General features: G+C 42.0%; 1 protein-coding gene across 4 annotated transcripts in view; it reads right to left on the bottom strand.

The window, feature by feature from the left end:
- The window catches only part of LOC132400603 (dystrobrevin beta), a 488,265-nt gene extending 475,569 nt beyond the window's left edge, over positions 1-12,696 (bottom strand). For 2 of the 4 annotated variants that reach the window (XM_059981722.1, XM_059981724.1), the window contains exon 1: positions 12,444-12,696. The gene's annotated coding sequence lies outside the window, so the exon portion shown is untranslated. Of the gene's footprint in view, positions 1-11,971; positions 12,336-12,443 lie in introns of those variants that run through there. The other 2 variants (XM_059981723.1, XM_059981725.1) reach the window with 1 other exon arrangement.
- Between the last annotated feature and the right edge of the window lie 496 nt (positions 12,697-13,192).

The raw sequence follows: 13,192 nt of genomic DNA, 5'->3' as shown, positions 1-13,192 counted from the left end.
CTCAGCATAAGCTGGTACTCATCCAACACAAAAATCCCCAAAAAGCACCACAATTACACAGCTAGTTTATTCCAGTGGTACCTGTTCAACCCACAACCACCAAGGACAAGAACAGCAGACATTTAGGAACAGTACAGCACCACACGACTCTCCAAGCTGCACACCACATCATCACACTTTCACCATTGCCTATTTTAATTCCTAGATCTTGGTCTGACAACACCGCGGTAGTACCTTGACAGACTGCAACATTTCAGAGTGGTTGCTCATTATCCCCTTCTCAGGAGCTAGCTGAATTGCACAATCAATGCTGGTCTTTCCAAAAGCAATAAATGTAAGACAATCTAACCAAACACGAATCTATTCCATTTCCAATTTTCCCCACTTAGGTTGCCTTTCTGGAACCAAGAGACAATCTTTGTGCTGTATCTACAACCATTCTTGACATGTCTAACATCAAAGTACATAAATGATCTGGTAAACACGAGGAAATGATTTGGTAGATTGGTGATGCAATAGCCAAATTAACAGAGAGGTAGCCTGAAGCTTGAGACAGAATTGAGAGACACTAGTTCACATTCCAAAATGAAATTATACTCTATTTGCAATTTGAAAAAGAAAACATCTTGATCTGGTAATAAAGTTTCAAGACTGCTGTAAAATAAAATTTTATTCAGGTCCTTCAGGTTAGAAGTCTGCCATCCTTTCCTCGTCTGACCTTTCTGTAAAAGTTATTATCCCTCAACCATCAGGTTCTTGAATCAAAGGAGATATCTTCACTCAACTTCACCTGCCCCGTCATTGAAATGTTCCCACAACCTATGGACTCAGTTTCGAGGACTCTTCATCTCATGTTCTCTATTTTTATTGCTTATTTATTATGATTATTTGTTTCTTTGTTGTATTTGCAGTTTGTTGTCTTTTGCACACTGGTTGAAAACCAAGTTGGTGTGGTCTTTCATTAATACTGTTATGATTATTATTCTATGATGGATTTACTGAGTATGCCCACAAGAAATTTCAGGGTAGCATATGCTGACATATATGTACTTTGATACCACATTTAATTTGAACTTTGCACTTGTGACACCAGACCAACAATGTGCTTCACTGAAATGATCAAGTAAAACAAAGATAAGCAGTATTAATTACCTAATTATAAGAAGGAGGTGGAAGCTGAGAGAATATGCAGAGATTTACCAGGATGCTGCCTGGATTAGAGAACATGTCTCATGAAGATAGGTTGAGAGAGTTAAGGTTTTTTTTCTTTGGAGAGATGGAGGATGAGAAGTGACTTTATGATAAGAAGCACAGATCAAGTGGACGGTCAGAGACTTTTTCCAAGGGCAGAAATGGCTACTACAAGGGGGCATCATTTTAAGGTGCTTGGAGCAAAGTACGGGGGCGGGGGGTGTCAAATGTAGTTTTTATTTTTTAAAAAAAAACACAACATAGTGGTCAGTCATGGAACACACTACCAGGCAGGGTGGAAAAGGCAGATACATTGGAGACATTTAAATTTTTTTTCAGATAAACTCATGGATGAATGAAAAGTGGAGGGAAATGTGGGACAGAACGATTTTAGTGTAGGTTAAAGGGTCAGCACAACATAATGGGCCAAAGGGCTTATACTATGCTGTACAGTTCAATATCCTAACATTATTCAGAACCATTATTCATTGGACAATAAATGCTGGTCTTGCTAGGATTACCCACACCTCAAAAATTAAAATATTACCGCCAAATCTTTGACCATATTATCAATTGCATAGTTAATGAAAATGCTGAATTTCCATTATCTCTAATACTTAGCATAAATGCAATTATACAATACATTTAGCTTCCTAGAAAATTTGAACTCAGTGGTCTTCTGGTGCTCTTTTATTCTCCATGCTCCGACGTCTGTTCTTCTGCAGCCTTGCATCTTGATTTAATTTCTGCCCCCTTAATTTTGCACCACCCTCTTTACCATGGATCCAGACCCTCTGTGCACAACTGAACATCTCAGCTCCACTGCTACTGTGCTGAAACAACACCACTCCAAGTAGATCCATGATCCACCGGTTGTTTGGAGTTTGGTCTTTTGCTGTCCAGAATACAAATTAAACCACCACAGCTTTCACTTACTCTGATCATTCCTTTTGTGTACTTCATCCTGACAACGTGAAAGATGGCATAAGTATACTCAGAGTATCTCATGTCTCCCATCACGTTAGGAGCAGTAACATCACCCTCTGCTCCTCACCCAACTTCACATTCCCCGATTTTATGTTCGCCTTGTGATCTAAGATTAGCTTCATTTGTTACATGTACCTTGAAACACAAAGTGAAATGTGTCTTTTTTTGTGTATAGGTGACCAATATAATCCCAGGATTGTATTGAGGGCAGCCCATAGGCGTTACCACACTTCCAGGACTAACATAGCACACCCACAACTTTGCTAACTCTCTTACATTTCTGGAATGCGGGAGGATCTCAAATTTTTCCTATCTTACAAAAACAACTCCCCACAGTCTACATTGGAGTTTCTTACACTTCCTAAGTATCCACATGCTCCCCCGCCCCCCACCACCACTCTTTATCATTTATCTGCACTGCACTTTTCAGCAGGTCTTACATGACTCTGCATTGTTATTGTTTTGTTATAGTCTCTGTAATAACCTGATCAGTATAAATAGTTTGCAAGACAAACTTTTCATTCTATCTTATTAAAGTAATAATAAGCCAATACCTATCTCACCAATATTCAGAGTATCCATTTCTCCTGTTTCATCACATCGGTCTCCTACCACTCTCACAAGCAGCAAACTCTACCTCTGTGAGGGCTGTGGTAGCACTATGTTTCAAAAGAAAGATTCCAACAGTATATCCGTTATTGAAGGCAGCCATTGTCAATGTGAACAGCAGAATGCGGTAACAGCAGAACATAAGAAAAGCATGTGGTATGCTGATTTCTTACAAACAAACTCTCTGTGCTCATACTAGTAGCAGGTTAGTGACCATTTGCTTCAATTGACCCACTAACAAGGAATTAATTGCACCAAAAAACCAAACATATTCCTTCATGTTTCAATTCAAACTGTTTATTCCACCAAATTAAGTTACGGTCGTAATGTTCGTAACGGCTGGTACATTTTTATGTGGAGGTGTGGGATAGATGTTACTCTATCCCGTACCTCCAAGTACGGCTAGATGGCGTGGAACTTTACTGTTGCAGAGCAGAAAAGATACCCAACAACAGTTCCAGTATAATTCAATGCAAGAACTACAAGATAATGAAAAAGTTGGAGAAAAGACAGCACAGCATTAAATACTGTCCTTGGCCAAAATTCATGGTTTCTATTAGGGCTTTGAGTGCATTTGATTTATAAATGCAAAATTTGGGGAGATGATCTTCAATAGGATACAAATTGAAATGCTTCAATTAGAGTGCTGGGAAACTAATTCTGTGATTCTCAGAAGATTCTATTCTTTCAGTTAGCTTTGTCAGCCTATTTATTGTTCCTGACATAGTTAATTTTCTCTTCTTGCCCACCCATTCATTATTCTTAAATGCTACATTCTTGTCATTTGCACCATGCAAAATACAGGATGAAAATCTGCAGGGAAACTCAAAACTTATGATTTTGTTGCAGGCAACAAATTAGAGAGAACAAATTCAGATCAAAGCTATCCACGGCATCTTGGCACTCACAATAACCAATTCCACCACACAAATTCAAACATAATCACAGCTTTCAATACACAAGTCAACACAGATGATGGAGGACAGAAATTAAAGTCATCACAACATACAACTTCCATACTCAAATCCTTCTAACCCATTGCAAAGACTCACATCACATCAGTCTGCCTGTACTGCATTTGTACACTAAGTTAGTTGCCAAGACTATTTTGCAAAGGACAAGGTTTCTGAACTATCCTGTAAAAGGCAACCAATTTGGGGAGGATGATAGAGTTTCTCCATGGGCGTAGTGCAGAGAAACCTTGTAGATTATGGACTGCCTGAAAAAACCATAAACTAGATTAATTCAGTATTTCATTTCTGCTCTTAGAATCACAATTATTCATTTATCATAATTCAATAAGAACATTTGTACATTTGTTAAGTGGCTGCACAAAGAGCTCAACTCTTTAAAAGGCTGAGAATCAGGAGTCAAAATCATGTTCTCGCATTTCCGCAAACGATGCAAATCAGCGGAAATCCACCAAAACCAGATAGGAATTAATTTTCCTTATATTTCATCTTAACCGTAGTTGGGTGGGCAGTCAAATGAAACCAATCAGCAGCATTAAGTCAGTCAATGTGTTTTTTGTACAATGTGTAACCTCTGTAGCCTAACCTTCACATAGCTTCCAACATAACTTTTCCAGTTCGTTGCATACTTGATGCACCAAGTGAAAATATATATAACCAGAATTGAATCTCAAAATCTTTAAAACATGTGTATGTCAGAACACTCAAAACATCCAAAACACTCACTACAGGTCCCACCTAACTGGTGTTTCTGGCAAGATGGCACCAGGACCAATGGCGACATCTTGCTGACGGCTTACAAAACTACTGGATACTCTTCTTCTAAATACACTTCTTCTGAACTGTGATCGACTGCAGCATGTAATTTCCCTTTCATGAATGTATTTTTGGGCTGAGGCACTTCTGTGACCTCCTGGGGCATTCGGCATGGAAGGTGGAGGAGTCTTGGGTCTCATGCAGCAAGGTTCAATCACCACGGCGGCCTGTGGCTGTGAACTTGCTTTAGGCTGCAGTTTGATGCTCAACGTCCTCAGCGTTGAACGTACTTCACTATTTGCTCGAATTAATCGAGATGGTTGGCACAGAACGGGATATGTGGCTGTGGCCTGCAGCCCTCAATAGAGTGCTGCACTGACCGACCTGGGGACTGTGGCCATCAGCTCCCAGACTGGCTTCACTCGCCTCTATTGCTTGTGGCTGTGGACTAACTTCAGTGGACTCCACAGTTTGATGTTCAATCTTTTGTCTGTTATTTGTTTGCTTTTTGCTGTTTGCACAATTTACCCTTTGCTTCACATTTTTGGTGGTTTTGTTGTGTGAGGGATTTCCTTTATACAGATTTTATGATGTTTCTTTGTTTCGTGGCTGCCTGCAAGAAGGTGAATCTCAAGGTTGTGAACTGTATACATACTTTGATAATAAATGTACTTTGAATCTTTGAACTTCCAATCTACACATGGCATTTCCCAGTCAACAACTTTTGTTAACCTGACATCAGACAGACCTAAAGTTCTATATATGTGATCAAAGTTCTATATATGTGATCAAAGCCTCCATGGCCTAATTCTAGCAGTCTGGAATCTTTTGATAACAGAATTTTTCTCCAGCACTATCAATTTCATCTTTTCACTGCATTTGCTCCACTGGGACCCAAGCTCCAGAGTCCTGTCACTGAACCTCACACCTCTGCCATAGTCTACAATGATAGAGAGATAGTGTGGTTCAGAGAGACCCAGCTCCTGAAAACGCCCACTTCTGTGCCCAACACCTCCCCTGTGGCTCAATACTCACTTTTGCTTGAAAAACAGCCCGTGAAGTGCATTGGCATGTTGCACTGAATTAAAATTGATTCATAAATGCTACACAACCTTCAGACTACACCCCTAAAATTGTGTGTGGGAATACAGAAATGTATTCATTCTGGAAAACAAAATTAACTCCATGTCACTTGCAACGACATTTATAAAATTCCAAATTCTCTGATCTTCCATTGTCACGGTATTTCAGTAATTGCTACTTTGGGAACACAAGCTACTGAATCTGAGTAAATGATCCCACATACACGTCTGATCTTTTAAATCAGCTCCCTTTCCCGCACCATTCCATCTCCTGGGTAAAATTACTAGTTTTGTATCGATCACCAGAGTTGGGTTGACCCACATCAAGCCCCAACGGGTCTTGTTTCTCTATTCCAAATCTGTATCCTTATAACCTATTTGCTCTTAAGATGTGAACATGACCGACAATGCCAGCATTTACGACCTAACCTTCAAATGCTACTGGATGCTCATGGCCAGTCAATGTCTCTTAATGCCTTTTCCAATCACAATGGGGGATGTGGGATCACACACTAATCTGGTAATTTAGCACCAGATTTGAGCACCATTGCTGTCACAGGCTTTTTTTGCCATAAATTACAAGATTATTAAATAGCTTTTAAACTTACAGTCCCCAGCTCTGGTGGGATTTGAAGGCATACAAATGATTAACATTTCAGGCCTCTGAATTTTAGAGCAATAGTTTAACCACTGAGCATACTTTTCACTCGTCACTTCTTACAAATAATATGCAAATACATAAAATTCAGCTCTCCAACAATACTTACTGGAGAAAGAGTTATGATGAAACTTAATAACCACTGAGGCAAGCAAGCAACTCCAGAATAACATGCTGCCATTTGATGCGAATGCCAAAAAGGATCTACAGGCTGTTCAAACTCCCTTGTTGATCATGTTGAAACTATTCATTCAGCTTCTGTGCTGCCCCTCTTTGGCTTTCTCACCAAGATAAACCTCCCAAGACATCCTCAGTGAATAATTCTAAATGTTGACCCCTTTTCCCATGATTAATTCCAAGAACTTAATACCAAGCACAACGCAAGCCACAGGTGCTTGAGATACAATGCATGATCAGAAACAATTTACATCACATCACAAGAACCGATTAAAAATGAAATCATGAGCTCATTGGACACCCTACACATGTTCTGCAGTCTGTACTGTGTTTCTTTGACAGAATTACTGTCACTGAGAGCAATGGAGCATCAATTTAGTCAAATAATAATACAACATCGAAACAGACCCTTCTGCCCAACTCAGTGTGTGCAGTTCTGGTCACCTAAATATAGGAAGGATATCAGTAAGATTGAAAGAGGGCAGAGAAGATTTACTAGGATGTTGCCAGGTTTTCAGGAGTTGAGTCACAGGGAAAGATTGAACAGATTAGGACTTTATTCCTTCGAGCATAGAAGAATGAGGGGGGATTTGATAGAGGTTTACAAAATTATGAGGGGTATAGACAGAGTAAATGCAAGTAGACTCTTTCTACTTATATTAGGAGAGATAAATATGAGAGAACATGGCTTTAGAGTGAAAGTGGAAAGGTTTAAGGGGAACTTGTTCACACAGAGAGTGGTGGGAGTATGGAACGAGCTGCCATCTGACATGGTAAGTGTGGGCTCACTCTCAAGTTTTAAGAATAAATTGGATAGAACCATGGATGGGAGAGGTCTGGAGGGTTATGGACTGGGTACCGGTCAATGGGACTAGCAAAATAAAATTTCAGCACAGACTAGAAGGGCTGAATGGCCTGTTTTCTGTGCTGTAGTGTTCTATTGTTCATCCAATGCTATTCATTGTACCGATCATGCGAGTCACATTTGCCAGAGTTCTGCGCATATCATTCTAAACCCCTCCTGTCCATTACTTACCAAAATATCTCTTAAATATCGTTATCATTACCTACGTCAGCCTCTGGCAGTTCATACCATCCTCTGTGTGAAGAATTTGACCCTCAGGTCCCTCTTCAACTTTTCATCCCTCACCTTAAACCTACACTCACTTGTCTTTAGTCCCCTTTCACAGTAAAAAAAAGACTGTGTGCATTTACCCATCTATACCGCCTCATGATTTTATACAACCCAACAAACTCACCCCTCAATCTCCTTAACACGTTCACCAAACTGTCAAAGATGTCACTGGCTTACAGTCAGATTTTAGTCACAGAGTTAGAGTATGACAATGGTGAAGACTGTCAATTTCTTTTTCCACTTATCACAATATCAGTTGCCCCTTCCCTTCTGGATGAATGCCCCAGCAAGCGAGGTGAATGACATTACATATTCAGAATCATGAAAATGGTTATTAGCTTTCTCCTTCACTTCCGCACTTGTGATATTCTCCCTGAAGCACTGGGTTTGCTGTACAATAAACTTTCCGGAAATTGTGTAACTTTCCATAGGGGCTACTGCTTTTCCTTACGAAGCCATTCCACTTTGTATGGCGCCCCCACAATAAAGGCACTATCCGAATCCTGCTCATCGCTCACATTCTTCATCATTGAGTTTCAATGCCTTAGTGTTCAGCTTCATACTTGGCTCGATGTACTTGAATATTTAGTATGGATGCTGCCACCATAACAATGTACGAATTCAGTACAAGTGTTCTCAATGTCACTGCTTAATCAGAAGGATTTTCCATGTAGCTTCTGGACTTCTTGCATCAACTGCCTAATTCTCTGATGTACAATAAACTTGAGAACTCAAAGCAGTTCAGGTGTTGATATTCTTATCAACAGCCTTCCTTTGGAGTTATGTGTACATGGATTTCAGTTCTCACTCCTGCTGACAAGTTATTTTAGATGTATAGAATATTAACAACTTTTTTTTGCATCTTGCTCCATAAACACACAACTGTCTCACATCACTGTGCTAAGGGATGAAACATGCAATTTTTTTTTAAGCGTTCTAAGGTTTTTAGCTGCAGATGAAGCTTAGTTGCTCCTGCACCAATAACCCAGGAAGCAAGTACAACAGCTGGAAGGTCAGGGAACTTATCCATTGTTTCAGAAAATCTGGCTGCCTGGAGAGCTGCAGGTAAAACTGAAACCCAGAGCTCGAAGGCTCCCCTCAACAACATGCACGTGTAAGGTATGGACTTGTCTGACAGTAGCTGCTCCCAATCAATACCCTCTAGTTTCTGTCTTATCCTAAGAAACAAACTGAATACTGAAGGAACACAGCAGGTCAGGCAGCATCTATGAAGAGGAATAAACAGTCTACATTTCAGGCTGAGACCCTTTATCAGGACTGTCTTATCCTGTTGAAATTCACACTCCCCCAATTTAGTACCTTCCTGCAATATCCAGTTATTCCCTTGTTTGCAACTATCTTAAAACGTGAGTTGTGGTCACCGTTCCAAAATTGTTCCCCCACTATCAGGTTGGTCACCTGGCCTGGTTTTAGGCTGCAGCCCAGTGCATTATCTCCTCTAGTTCTACGCTCCATACACAGTTTCAAGAATCCCTCTTGGATGCACTGCAGGAATCTGCCCCTTCTGAACATCTTGTGTTAAGGAAGTTCCAATCAATGACACCGCTCTGACAACCCTGTAATCTCTGCACATTTGCCGACATTTCTGTTCCTCTGGACAAAGGCATAATCCCAGCACCTATCCTATGCTGAGCTCCACACAAATTGTAGGGTAAGCCCTCAGGAATGTCATCTCAGTACTGCAGCGACATTCTCCCTGATAATCAATGCAACCCCTCCACCTCTTTACCCTCCCTCTCTATTACATCTAAAACAACAAAACCTAGCAACACTGAACTGCCAGTCCTTTCCATCGTGCAACTTCTGTAATGGCAACAGCATTGCAATTCTATGTAACAATCCAGGCTCTAAAAGTTCATCCCGCTCATCCTAAATGCTCCTTTGAAATTAACATATTTCAGTCCCACCATGATATTTGCCTGTCTCTTGCTGCCCTTCTTCCCAGTCCTACTTGTCATATCATGCTCCGTGCTCTCCACCCTACCCTGCTGTAGTGGTTGCCATCCCCCTGCCACTCTAACTTAAACCCTGAGCAGCACGAGCAAATCTCCCATAAAGAATATGGCTCCTCTCCAGTTCAGATACAAACTGCCTTGGCTGTACAGATCCCATCTGCCCTGGAATGCTCCATGAATCGGAAGCCGCCTCTCTGCACCAGCTCCTTAGCTAGGTTTCATATTACACCATGTGTCTACTTCCCACCTCTCTGGCAGCTGGACCAGATACAGCCGTGGAAATGCTCGTCTTAAATGTTCTACACAGCTCCCGAGAATCCAGATCTCATCCTTGCTGCTGCCTACGTCTTTGGTACTGATATGGATCAGGGTCTCCAGCTGCTCACCCTCCCCCCTTGGATGTCCTGACTCAGTAACTGTTCCACCTGCACCCACAGTGAAACCCATCACATGCACACTAGTCAACCCTGGGGTGCTTGCAAGCACCCTCACCAAAGATGCTGGAAGGATAATCCTTTAACATTGATAGACTCCAGTGCTTTGCCTATTCATCTCACTCCACAGGACATTAAGTATGTACCCAGGTATAATAGAAACACAATAAGATAGAACAGTGTCAATTTTACCCAATAGGCACCTTCCCAGTTATGGGTAAAACAGTGGAAAACATCAGTTAGCAAAATATAGTCACAAACTGTCGGTTTATTAACAGGAGTTCAAATTCCAGCAGAACTACTTTCCACCAATCCTCATCTCAGACACACAGATCAAGAGCACATGCAACTAACCAAGTTAGAAAAGCTGAAGCAAACCAAGGTCAAACATGGTCTGCAACCAATACAAAAGTAAATAGACAGCACATCTTTAGCCAGCTGGCCACTAATCAGCTCATTTGGGAAATGACAATGGCAAAATCGTTTCCTTCGCTGTGGCATCAATTACAGTCTTTGGAGTGCAATTTCAACTTGCCTCCCTGATATGCAGAAACCATAGCTTGAAAGTCTTAGAAGTTTAGGCTCCAAACACACATCATTCAGTTCTATTTTTCTGCCTTAATCCTTCTGATATCAACCAGATTACTACTTCATAAATACATGCTGAAAGAAGCAGCTTCCACTGACAAAAGTGAACTTGTAGTGTTCTTTATTAAGTGGAATTTACCTACAATCTTCGAGCAAATGTCTTTCTGGAAATGAACAATTCCCTGAAAAAGCACACCATCAGCAAAGAGGCTCTTTATTTTAGAAAGTGAACAATCAACTGAAACTGAAGGCTTATTTATGGCTTTCAGCTTCGAAGACATTAATGTCGGGCACATGTAATCAAGGCTTCCTCCGAGTTCAGCACCTAGACATCACTTTCTTTCAGCAAACGCAGTAATTTTAATCCACGAATCTGGGCAGCGACAGAAATGGCATCAGATCACGTGAATGTGCATGACTTTCATTCCCTGAAGCGGATGCACTGAGTGCACCTCCGAAATCCGATACACAGACACAGAACAAACATTGTTCACACTCCCACAATACTGCTTCAGTTTACAAACCATACCCAGCGGGATGTTCAGAGACGGGGAGAACCTTACAGGTTATTCGAATTTAAAAGTTGGAGGACATCACATCAGCTTGGGTAGGTACTGCTGACAGTAGTGAAGTTCTATTTGGAATCATTATACCGTCACAATGTTTACACAACACACACTCGCTTCTATTTTCCTCTATTCCACTCTTTTCCATGATGTTGCCTGACCTGCTGAGTTCCTCCAGCATTTTGAGTGTGTTGCTTCTATTTTTACACTAATTCGCAAAAAAAAATGACAGTGACCACCACTCCGAATACTGTACATCTGTAAAACCCGGGACCTATTCGGACGCTATGTAACGAAGCAAGGAAAAATTAATTTCACCCCATGACCGGTGTGAGACACATTGTTAAAATGAACACAAATACAATATTTTCCAGTCTCCAGTTATAATACAGACAGGATATTAAAGCAACGTTTTTGCAGAATTAGTATTTGATCCACTGATCTTTAATTGTGCTCGTTTTTGTTAATTATTAAGTGCCACATCAAACTCCACTCCAAAAAATTAAGGTGTTCTATATTTTAAACAATAAACAATCGCGAAAGAGATGGAGAATGGCCACAAGCATACGGACGGTCAGAAGCCAAATCATCTTATAAAGCATTCTCCAAGTATAAGACTCTAAACCACGCAAAACAAAACTAACACCGTCCAATTTAATAACATTGACCTTGGATGATGAATTTAAGTAGTTATGCCTACCTTTAGCTCTAAGTCATATAACGACATAAATTCCTCCCCATCTCTCCGCCCTTATCCCACGGACATAATCACAATAGAAAACATTGTTCCCGTTACATTGTTCCCGTTACATTGTTCAACTGCAAAATGTTAATAATTCACCTCGGTGTACCAAAAGGAAATTAAATCAGCCGGCGACTTCTGTGGGTCGGGGCAGGAGGGAGCTCACAGCCTTTGGGCATTAAATCAGCACGAGTTAGCGGGACGGATTTTGTCCCAAGAGTGGGAGTAGGAAGAGGAGATGGCAGAAACTCCTCCAAGCCGAGCCCTCGGGCAACTTGTGCGAAGTGTGAGCGAGGGTGGAAAGAAGCCTCGCCAGGGCGGAGGAGAAACGCAGCACCTCCTCGCACTCGAGTAGGGCAGCGAGGTGGCAGAGAGCGCCGGTACCCCGCCCCTCGTGCGGAGGCAGAGCGGCGGTGGATCCCGTGCACAGCCCTCTCCACACCCGGCCGGGGAGGGAGGGAGGGGCAATCATGCAGCGGCGTTCCCACATGCTGAGCTGGGCAGCCGCGGTTCCGCGGCCATGTTTGGGTCCATCGCCCTCCCTTCCTCCCCGCGCTTGGCGGGCACTTACCGGACTCTAATCGCCGGCCAGGCGCTCACCTGCGCGGCTCCCGGCAGCTGGAGCTGTGGGCGGGCAGGGCGCAGATTCCGCAATCCCTCGGCCGCTTGCGGACGGGAGGGGTCAGGCGCTGGATCCGCGCTCGGCCGTCTATTCCTATGGCCGGGAAAGAGGAGTCAGTGCGCGTTGCCGCACTTGACTTCACTGCGGGACCCTGATGCGCCGCAGCTCTGTTCGCTCAGGCTCCGCTTCACCTTACTGCGGATCAGCCTCACTCTTCCCCCACACCAGCAGCTTCTATTGTACAGTACTTTCTCTCATTTACCGTTTATTTACATGCCTCTACACTTCCCTCGTCCACTTAAGGTTATTTTCGCACTTTCAAATTTACATGACACCGCACAAGTTAAGTGCACTAGTCTTACTTGTCTCAAATTCATATTATTATATAAAGTAGTTCCTACCTTTAAATTTCTATATTTCCTAGTGTCCAATATTTCTTGAAGAGGCGTGCGTATTTATTTTGGTTAGCTTCATTTGCACCATTAAACACTAATGACGCTTCAAATCACGTTGTGATCGATAGTCCATTATCGGTATTCTATCACTCATACAGTGCACTGAAGGATTGTCCTGTACTTTATGGCTGAACTGGTTGCTCTCGCACACGAAGCACTGCTGATGATTAATCTCTGCACACTAGGTTTCGGCTAACAGTGCTGGAGGGTTGGTGGGAATTCAAAAGTTTGGATTTTGTAAGA

This window comes from Hypanus sabinus, chromosome 10 (assembly GCF_030144855.1).
Source record: "Hypanus sabinus isolate sHypSab1 chromosome 10, sHypSab1.hap1, whole genome shotgun sequence".
NCBI classification, from domain to species: domain Eukaryota; kingdom Metazoa; phylum Chordata; class Chondrichthyes; order Myliobatiformes; family Dasyatidae; genus Hypanus; species Hypanus sabinus.
This window is presented reverse-complemented; position numbering and strand designations above follow the sequence as displayed.